Source organism: Staurois parvus, unplaced genomic scaffold, assembly GCF_062004578.1.
Source record: "Staurois parvus isolate SC_StPar_1 unplaced genomic scaffold, SC_StPar_1.0 ptg001447l, whole genome shotgun sequence".
Taxonomy (NCBI): domain Eukaryota; kingdom Metazoa; phylum Chordata; class Amphibia; order Anura; family Ranidae; genus Staurois; species Staurois parvus.
Genome location: NW_028319243.1, coordinates 350,151 through 361,326, shown reverse-complemented (window position 1 = coordinate 361,326; position 11,176 = coordinate 350,151).

Here is an 11,176-nt window from a genome sequence, read left to right as displayed (position 1 = left end):
GCATCAGTTTTTGACCAGCAGTTAGCCTCAGGAGAGCTATCACAGGACAGCATCAATACCGCTATTACCTTGTATTGTATCACTGTTTGTCGCTGTATTTGGACCAAATAAACCCACGCTGATTTCATTCCCGTGTATACGTTTGGATCCATCTAACCTGAGCATCTGCCGGTCCGGTCTGCTCCACTGCTTGGATACGAAGGTAGGAAGTTACACAGCCATTATCAGTTATACTTTCATTCGCCTTCATGTGGGGACAGAACATGGAGGCCAGGTGGGACATCAGGGGTCTAAAAGACCTCTGATGTCTCATTAAAGAGAACCTTTGTCAATATTCCCATCGCACATGTTCCTGGAATAGGGTCAGAAGTATTGGGTGCTGGAGCAACAACCAGCTGGAGACTGGAATCATGCACGGAACAACATAAATATTTGCCAGCACACCACAGATCTTCAGATGCATGCCTGACGAAGGGGTTCTGCGTGGCCCCCGAAATGTTGCACTTTTTTTTGCTGTGATGTGATCTCCCGTCAATAAAAAGCTGTCTGGACTCTATCTGAAGATCTGTGGTGTGCTAACAAATATTTACGTTGTTGTGTGCATGGTTCCGTTCTCCAGCTGATTGTTGCTGTAGCACCCAATACTTTGGACCAATTTCAGGAACGTTTGTGATGGGAATATTGACAAAGGTTCTTTTTAATGAGAGATCGGGGTCTTTTAGACCCCGGATGTCTCACCTTCCCTCCAATGAAGCTCAGATCAAGCTCCATTAGCTTCTTCCTCAGCCACAGTGGAATCCACATCACTTCTGGGTTCTTACTAGGCAGGGAATATCAGAGAACAGACTTTCTCTGGTTTTCCTCCTCTCTCCCCAGTAGTACCTGTCATGAGATTCCAGGGCCTCCAGGTGGGAGCACAGAACCCAGAAAATATGGCGGGGGGAGAGGGTGCAATGTACCAGGGGTGCGTACAAGTGATCGGGTGGCTGAAACTTTTCTTCTTTATTTTTGAAGGAGTGAGAAGAAGTTAGAACCTCTATTAAGCTCTGGGAGAGAATGGGATCAATGGCAAGATATCAACCGGAAAAGGGGGTACCACATCCAGGGCCGGGAATAAGGGGGTACCACCAGTCCTCCTGTATGGGGCCGAGGCCAGCAGGGGGTCCCAGGCAGCTGAGTGAATCAGATGTGGGCAGAGAGGGCGATGGGCATGGCGAGGGGGGAAGTTACTGGAACTGATTCCCTGTATAGCTTCCCCTGCAGCAGCTGAAACCTTGCTTTTTTCTCCTCTCCTTCCCACTGGCTTTCAGAGAACCATAGAGTTCCAATAATTGTCCCACCCCACTAATCATCCTCCCTGTGCACGATACGTTTCCTCCTACTGCCCAGGCCCAACCCCTGTGTACCCCCACCCCAGGGGCGGACTGACAACTCATGGGGCCCCTGAGCAATAGGGGATCATGGGGCCCAGTGTACTCGCCCACACTCAAACCACACCCAACAAAGCCTATGAAAGGTACCAGGGGCATCTCACTGGGGACCCCTACTGACCCCGGGCCCTCGGGCAATGCCCAAGTGTCTGAATGGTCAGTCCTCCTCTGCCCCACCCCCTGCAGTGCTGCCGGCTTCCCTTTTCTCCTTCCCACTGGGAGCTGCAAGCACACAATGAGATCCTTCAGGATGGGGAGTGGGGAAATAATATGTCGCATTTACCAGCCCGATCACTCACTGTGCTCATTCATAACTGAAGCATTGTTAAACTGTGTTTCTTTTTTGGAAAGGGGGGGCCCTGTTAGGTTGGCTCCCATGGTTTCTAACGGCAGCCCTGACCGCATCCTATCTACTGTACAGGGATTTCACAAAAAGAAGCATATTTGGACTATCAGTACAGCATGCACTCAATACATCAATGTAAAAGTTATATACATTTTATTACACAATCTTAAAAACAGACATAGAAAACACAGAGAAATTATTTAGGCTTTATCAGTCCCCCATGCACACAATACACTGGAGAAAACAAAAAAATCTGTTTTATTACAAAATCTTAAAGACAGACACAGAACATACAAAAGTAAAAATAAAAACAAAGTGGATGATGCACCCCAATGTTATATAGGAGGCGGTTTCCCTAAATACACTATATTTTCAAAGGTATTGGGTCGCCTGCCTTTCCAAGCACATGACCTTTAATGGCCCCCCAGTCTTAGTCCGTAGGGTTCAATATTGAGTTGGCCCCGCCCTTTGCAGCTATAACAGCTTCAACTCTTCTGGGAAGGCCGTCCACAAGGTTTAGGAGGGTGTCTATGGGAAGGTTGGACCATTCTTCCAGAAGCACATTTGTCAGGTCAGGCACTGATGTCGGGGGAGGAGGCCTGGCTCGCAGTCTCCACTCTAATTCATCCCAAAGGTGTTCTATGGGGTTGAGGTCAGGACTCTGTGCAGGACAGTCAAGTTCCTCCACCCCAAACTGGCTGCTCCATGTCTTTATGGACCTTGCTCTGTGCACTGGTGCGCAGTCATGTTGGAACAGGAAGGGGCCATCCCCAAACTCTTCCCACAAAGTTGGGAGCATGAAATTGTCCAAAATGTCACCTTAAGAGTTCCCTTCACTGGAACTAGGGGGCCAAGCCCAACCCCTGAAAACCCCACACTATAATCCCCCCTCCACCAAACTTTACACTTGACACAATGCAGTCAGGCAAGTACCGTTCTCCCAGCAACCACCAAACCCATCGGACTGCCAGACAGAGAAGCGTGATTGGTCACTAAGGGGAAAAAAGTCTCCACTGCTCTAGAGTCCAGTGGCGGCGTGCTTTACTCCACGGCATCCGATGCTTTGCATTGCACTTGGTGATGGAAGGCTTGGATGCAGCTGCTCGGCCATGGAAACCCATTACATGAAGCTCTCTACGCACTGTTGTTGGGCTCATCTGAAGGCCACACCAAGTTTGGAGGTCTTTAGCTATTGACTCTGTAGACAGTTGGCGACTTCTGCGCACTGTGCGCTTCAGCATGTGCTGACCCCGCTCTGTCATGTGACGTGGCCTACCACTTGGTGGCTGAGTTGCTGTTGTTCCTAGTTGCTTCCACTTTGTTATAATCCCACTAACAGTTGAGCGTGGAATATTTAGTAGCCAGGAAATGTCACGGATGGATTTATTGCACAGGTGGCCACCTATCACGGGACCACGCTTGGAGTCACTGAGCTCCTGAGAGCGACCCATTCTTTCACCAATGTTTGTAGAAGCAGTCTGCATGCCTAGCTGATGATATTATACACCTGTGGCCATGGAGGGGATTGGAACACCTGAATCCAATGATTTGGAGGGCGGGGCCAATACTTTTGGCAATATAGTATACATATAGACTATATTATGTACCAGGGGACCCAATGTGGAAGTTGATCAACATTGGCCGCGGCTCTTTTTGGTTGCTCCATTTCCTACGAAGAAAGCAATGTTGTCAAATGATTGAGCACCAGTTTCCAGTTTTTTGTCTGCGGCTTGGTTTTAGAAGGGAAGTGACACAATTGTAGCAACAACCAAAGAATTATACCAACCATTACACAAACTCCATTTCATCTAAAGAATGTGGACCATTAAAGCTAAACTCCAGACAAACAACATTTAAAATACATACAAAGGGACTATTTTACCTGCCCAAGGATTTGTATTTTTGTCCATCCAGTTCTGAGATTTACACAGCTCTGTCATACAGTACAGCCTCAACTGCAGTTCAGTAACATTTAGACTCTTTTCAGATTAGTGACCAGGGAGGTGGTAAAAACAGGCAAATGATCCACAATTTCCACACCCTGACCACCCACCTACCAGCAAGCATGATGACACTTGGTATACATTCCCGTGGTCACAATGCTTTGCAATTTTACGCAATATGCCGAGTATGACAGGCGGCACCTCCTGTCAAAATCTCAAATGTAAGAGAGACCACAGCACAACCAGCAACCAACAGCTTGGCTTTCAGTTGCAGCAGTTGAAAAGTTACCCTTTGGTAAAAAAGAAGAAAAAAAGTCCCCAAAAAACCCAGACATCAGGAGGCGGTGGTTTCATCGAATGTCCACAATGGATCGTTTTTTCAAGGGGTGATAAAAACTGCTGCTAATGTGAAAGGACCAGGGGCGGACTGACCATTTGGAAACTCGGACACTGCCCGAGGGCCCGGGGTCAGTAGGGGGCCCCATGAGATGCCCCTGGTACCGGTTTCATAGGCTTTTTTGAGTTTGGGCAAGGACACAGGGGCCCTATGATCCCCTATTGCCCGGGGACCCCATAAGTTGTCAGTCCGCCCCTGGAAAGGAATCCTATAGATCTTGTCCCTCCCTCAGCTTGTGACTGGACAGTGAAAGGAGGAGCATCACACTGATGGGCTCATCTGCTCTCTACTCCTTTCAGCATGCTCTTTGGCTCCTCCTTGTGCTGCTTCTCCCTCACCCAGTCTAAGCTCTGCTGCACAGTGACTGAAAGTTTAGGTCACATTCAGGTACTTATACTGCTTGCGTAAATTAAAAAAAAATGTATATATATATATATATATATAAAAGGATGTATTCATGCAAACAGAGCTGTGTTCATTTGTGTCCCTTATATTTGCCTGGAGTTCAGCAAATGGGTGAATATCCTGACTGAATGTATACGCTATAGAGGGATATGCTTTCTCGGTATAGCACCACATCGGCTGAACCCAGAGCAGGGGTGGACTAACCATTTGGAAACTCGGGTGCTGCCTGAGGGCCCGGGGTAAGTAGGGGGCCCCATGAGATGCCCCTGTTACCTTTTTCATAGGCTTTTTTGAGTTTGGACAAGGACACAGGGGCCGCATGATCCCCTATTGCCCAGGGGCCTCATGAGTTGTCAGTCCGCCCCTGACCCAGAGCATCCACGCCACTGGGACACAGAGATCTGAGTATCCATCAACCACCAGCTCATGCCGCTGTTTGCTGGAGGCTCCAGGAAGAGACTAAGGGGACCCTTTCACCAAGGATGCTTACAGCTGTATCCTGGGATGGGTGAGAGGACTATCAGCCCATTTCTTATCCTGTAGGTACAGACTGAGTTACTGAGAGCAGAATGCCAACTACATCCTCCCAAGTGCTGCATCCACACTAGTCTTCCGCAACACCTCTACCAGACCTATACTGCCCCTCTACCCGCCCATTCTACCAAGTTGCTGCTGTTTCTAGCCCACATTTGTTCTGTACCCACTCAAGATCTACACTACTTCTACAGCCCACACTAACTGCCTGCAGGTCAGTCAGGACTGTCGTTAAGTGCACCAACGCTTCTTAAAGGGCCTCAACGACAGCCGGCTGAAGAAACATCCTAAGGGCTACCCCTGTCATATGTCCTGTACACAAATCCCATAATGTCACGTCTTGCCTATTCCTAACACTTTCAATGTTTTTGAAGTTCACTGATCCCCTTCACGTCTAGTAGATGTATACAGTGCATCTCAATACATTAGAATATCATCAAAAAGTTAATGTATTTCAGTAATTCAATTCAAAAAGTGAAACTCATATATTTTATAGTTCCATTACACACAGAGTGATATATTTCAAGCATTTCTTTCTTTTACGTTTGACGATTATGGCTTACAGCTAGTAAGACAAACATCTTGGAATACAGATCACATACTGTAGATCTTCTGTCTTCTCACGCAGTAATTTGAGTCAGCCAATGTGGGAAGATAGGAAAATACCAGTCGGCCTCACATCATATGGAAGAGACCTTGTAAGTAAATATATTTTCTCACTTCTAGCCTGGAAGTTTCGTTTTTAGCACTCATGTTTACCAAGAATGATGGAGTTGGCAGAATCGTTCATATCTCATCACGAGATAGGTGCTATTCCATTGACACAACTCTGAATATCTTTTCTATTTTTGTCTTCTTTCACTTGAATATAAAGTCATCTTCAACATTGAGTATGAGAATATATTATATATAGAATTTTCGGAAATGTGTACATTTATGTGTCTTTTGTTTTATTTTTTGTTTTTTTAATTTAACATTGTTGTCTGCAAATATGTTAAAGCATTGAATCTGTAGATAAACGGACATGTAAAGGCAAAACTTTTTTTTTCCTAATTTTGCATGCAGTATGGAAGGATTGGACCCTCTGTCAAGTTTTTTTGAATGTCTGTGTCCCCACTGGGTAGATTCACTTTCTGTTTGTCAGGGCTTTTTTTCAGTGGGAATGGGGGGGGGGGAGACGTAGTTCCGGTACCTCCAGCACTGAATGTATGCAATGACAAGGGGTGCTGGGGGATCTGTTGTCACTGGAGGGGATCTTTTTTGTGTGGTGGTCTATTGTTGCTGGGGAGGTCTGTTGTTGCTGGTAGGGGATCTATTGTTCCAGGATGGGATCTACTGTTTAGGGAGGGGTATTTTGATGGCTGGCTACTGGGAGATCTTTTGTTCCTGCTGAGGGTCCATTGCACTTGGGGTGGTGTTTTGTTGTGGGGGTCCTTTGTTGCTGGGGGAACCTATTGTTGATGTGGGGTGGTCTATTCCTGTTGTCTTCCATCCAATACAATTAACTAGCACTATAAAATGAGACTTGACTTTGTATTCTTTAAAATGAGCAATACTAGGAGCTGGGCATGGGGTAGAACTAGGAGTGCACCAATATCATTTTTTGAAGACTTCTTCTCAAATACCCACCAATAACAATTACTGATACCTAATTTTAGTGTCATGTGACAGATTTTTTAGACTAATGATATACTGTGTATCAGGGGCGGACTGACCATTTGGAAACTCGGGCACTGCCTGAGGGCCCAGGGTCAGTAGGGTGCCCCATGAGATGCCTCTGGTACCTTTTTCATAGGCTTTTTTGAGTATGGGCAAGGACACAGGGGCCCCATGATCCCCTATTGCCCGGGGGACTGAAGATGTGAATTGTGGTCAACTGCCTGGGTAGAGATGTTGAAACAGCATTATATGCAGAAGATAGGTATATCAAAGGCCATGGTGTCAATGAGATGTCCTCTTTCATGCCTCTTATGATCGGGTTGTCCTCTTTGTCCAAAATGTGCACCTCACTGTCCTTGAAAGAATGTGCCTTTTCCAGTGTATAAACCCTTACAAGTAGGTGGCTTCTCCATTAGGCTCTATGACGAAAAGATAAGTTATAACCTTTATATACACTAGGCAGAACCCAGAGACGGTGGATGGGGGGGCACAGACAAGAAGTGACTCAGAAGGGGGAGTTCCTGCACCTATTTTCTGAGAAAAAAAGCCTTGCTATTTGTCCTGGAGATAATTGCCACCAAGACTCAAAGTGATGGGAAATCCAAAATTGTGAAATTGCCATCAGAGCAAGAGATGAAATCTCCCAAAAGGGACAACATGTTCTGGGGGCATCTGTCTTTGATGGAATATCTATCTAAGTGTAGTTAGTCACATTCACCTGGACTTGTTCTGTAATGTTGAAAACATTTTGCAGCTTTTCCAAACCACTTCTTCAGTTCTGACAATTGTCAGGAATACCCCAACATTGATACCTTGATACAACCACCATGGATTGTGTAGATGTTGATTTTCCAAGAACAGGACAATAGGTGAGAAAATTGTGGAGCCTCAATGTTCTCTGTCCTTTTGCCCATCCTTGGTGGCAGGTCTTAATAAGAGTCAATCCTTCGAGATACACAACTGAATATGTGAATTGTGGTCAATTGCCTCGGTAGAGATGTTGAAACAGCATTATATGCAGAAGATAGGTATATCAAAGGCCATGGTGTCAATGAGATGTCCTCTTTCGTGTCTCTTATGATCGGGTTGTCCTCTCTGTCCAAAATGTGCACCTCACTGTCCTTGAAAGAATGTGCCTTTTCCAGTGTATAGACCCTTACAAGTAGGTGGCTTCTCCATTAGGCTCTATGACGAAAAGATAAGTTATAACCTTTATATACACTAGGCAGAACCCAGAGACGGTAGATGGGGGGCACAGACAAGAAATGACTCAGAAGGGGGAGTTCCAGCACCTATTCTCTGAGGAAAAAAAGCCTCGCTATTTGTCCTGGAGATAATTTCCACCAAGACTCAAAGTGATGGGAAATCCAAAATTGTGAAATTGTCATCAGAGCAAGAGATGAAATCTCCCAAAAGGGACAACATGTTCTGGGGGCATCTGTCTTTGATGGAATATCTATCTAAGTGTAGTTAGTCACATTCACCTGGACTTGTTCTGTAATGTTGAAAACATTTTGCAGCTTATCCAAACCACTTCTTCAGTTCTGACGATTGTCAGGAATACCTCAACATTGATACCTTGATACAACCTCCATGGATTGTGTAGACGTTGATTTTCCAAGAACATGACAATAGGTGAGAAAATTGTGGAACCTCAATGTTCTCTTTCCTTTTGCCCATCCTTGGAGGCAGGTCTTAATAAGAGTCAATCCTTCGAGATACACAACTGAAGATGTGAATTGTGGTCAACTGCCTCGGTAGAGATGTCGAAACAGCATTATATGTAGAAGACAGGTATATCAAATGCCATGGTGTCAATGAGATGGCCTTGTGCCTCTTATGATCAGGTTGTCCTCTCTGTCCAAAATGTGCACCTCACTGTCCTTGAAAGAACGTGCCTTTTCCAGTGTAGGAAAACTGTTTCGGAAGGAAGTTTCCCATCACTTTGATTAGATTTCTTCTTATTTCCTGTTGGACAAGAATTGAAGAGAAATCTCTCCAAAGACAGCAAAAAATGAATCTTTTAGGAGGGTTGGATCTTCCCTTCCTAATTCAAAGCTAGAAAAAAGTTGGGACTTTACTTAATCTTTAACATTCCTTAGCAAGAAACCCAATAATAATCCTGTATAGAGTTTGGTAGAACCTTTGTGCTGGCCAAGTCAAAAACCAGCAACGAAAAGAACCGTTGCTAAAACAGTGTCAGTAGACAGTAGATTGATGGCCGGGTCAGGCATAGACAAACAGAGGTTGATTTACTCAAGGCAATTTGGATATTTACTCTGCAATGGAAGTGGAATTTTTGTAAGGGAATTTTCCCCAGAGCTTGGTGAATGAGGTGAAGTTCTTCTGGCTTCCATCATCCAATCATATCAAGCAAAAATGTAGTTTTTTTTTTCATTTTAATTGCACATGATTGGGTATTTTTTGCAAAGTGAAATTTCACTCCATTCACTGGGGAAAATTTCCTTACAAAGGGCAACTTTCTTTGCAAAGTGAACAGCCTGTTCGCCTTTAGTAAATCATCCCCTTAAGCAAGCCATAGATGGATCAGCAGGGACCGGCCGAGATTCCAGCCAGGTATGAGCAGGACGGCTGTACTGAAGTTGATCCATTTATCAAATTCAGTACAACCAGTCTATCATATTTTTTGCATGCTATAGCTGACATCAGTAATCATTGTGTTCTGCCGGCAGGGAAGGCTCCCTATTGGCAGAGCACAGTAGCGCTGTCAGAGGATGTTGACGGGGGAATAAAGTGATTTTCTTTCCTGCAACCCATGCCTACAGAAAACCACAGTGGGTGGGGGCGTGGACAAGACCAGTCTCCCTGCACAAGGAGAGAGAGCGACAGTGAGTGGTCTTTATTACAGGAAGGAAAAGTCTCATAGTTGACCACTGCACAGATCTGGAAGATCCCCAAGATTCAAGAAGAATACCCATGACCAGTGGATTGACACATAATATGCTTATCTCGGAGTTCAGATTTAAGTTTTAAATGATATTAGCGGCACACAAATTAGATATGAACCCAACATACATATGGCTATGGGACCCATGCAACAAACAATAAACTGAAGGGTTTCAACCTTTCCCTATTCTATTCAAAATTAAAGAATCAAACAAAAAATGAATACACCTAAATAACATAATAGTCCACTGCAGGGGCGGACTGACAACTCATGGGGCCCCCCAGGCAATAGGGAATCATGGGGCCCCTGTGTCCTTGCCCAAACTCAAAAAAGCCTATGAAAAAGGTACCAGGGGCATCTCATGGGGCCCCTTACTGACCCTGAGCCCTCGGGCAGTGCCCGAGTTTCCAAATGGTCAGTCCGCCCCTGGTCCACTGACAGGTAAAGTGAATAATGTTGATTATCGCATTACAATGGCACCTGAAAGTGGGGGGGGGGGATATATTAGGCAGCAAGTGAACATGTTGTGTCAGGGCTCCCGGGTATGACCAGAGGTATGTGACTGACGCAGGGAAACGCAGGCTTCAGATAAGTTATAAACAATATAATTTATTAAAGACTAACAATACAAACATAAACGCAGTGCAATACTAAAACATAACACAGTGCAAACGAACCAAACCAACCACAGATAACAGTACATACAATGCAAGCGTCGTCAGGCAGGCCGGATCATAAACAGGAGGTCAGAACGTATGGGGTAAAGCAGGAGAATGGTCAGACAAAGCCAGGGATCAGAGCAGGAGAATGGTCAGACAAAGCCAGGGATCAGAGCAGGAGAATGGTCAGACAAAGCCAGGGATCAGAGCAGGGTCAGCAACGAATCAGACAGGAACAGGAACAGGGTTGCAGGAACAGGATACAGGGCCCAGGAGAAACACACACCAAGGCAGAGTCTGCAGGTCTGGCCATCCCTTAAATACACCAGTATAAGCAGTTTCAGGTGTTTAGCTGGCTGCAAGGTTGAGTCTCTGATTGCTGGGAGCACCCGCTGGCCAGCCCTGGTACTGCAGCCCATAAGGCAGGTGAGTCCCACCATTGCTGGCCAGTCCATTCCTGACAGTACCCCCCCTCAAGGAGCGGCCTCAGGACGCTCCAAACAGTCCTAGCTGGGCAAAATGTTCCACCGCCCGGGTCTGGTAACTGGCGGGATATCAAAGACTGGCACACCGGGCAGGACTCCGGGCAGCGACACACCGGGCAGGACTCCGGGCAGAGGCACACCGGGCAGCGGCACACCGGGCAGCGGCACACCGGGCAGAGGCACACCGGGCAGCGGCACATCGGGCTGGACTCCAGGCAGAGGCACATCGGGCTGGACTCCGGGCAGAGGCACATCGGGCTGGACTCCGGGCAGAGGCACATCGGGCTGGACTCCGGGCAGAGGCACATCGGGCTGGACTCCGGGCAGAGGCACATCGGGCTGGACTCCGGGCAGAGGCACATCGGATCACCAGGCGAAGCAGCAGGCAGCGGGCCACCAGGCGGAGCAGC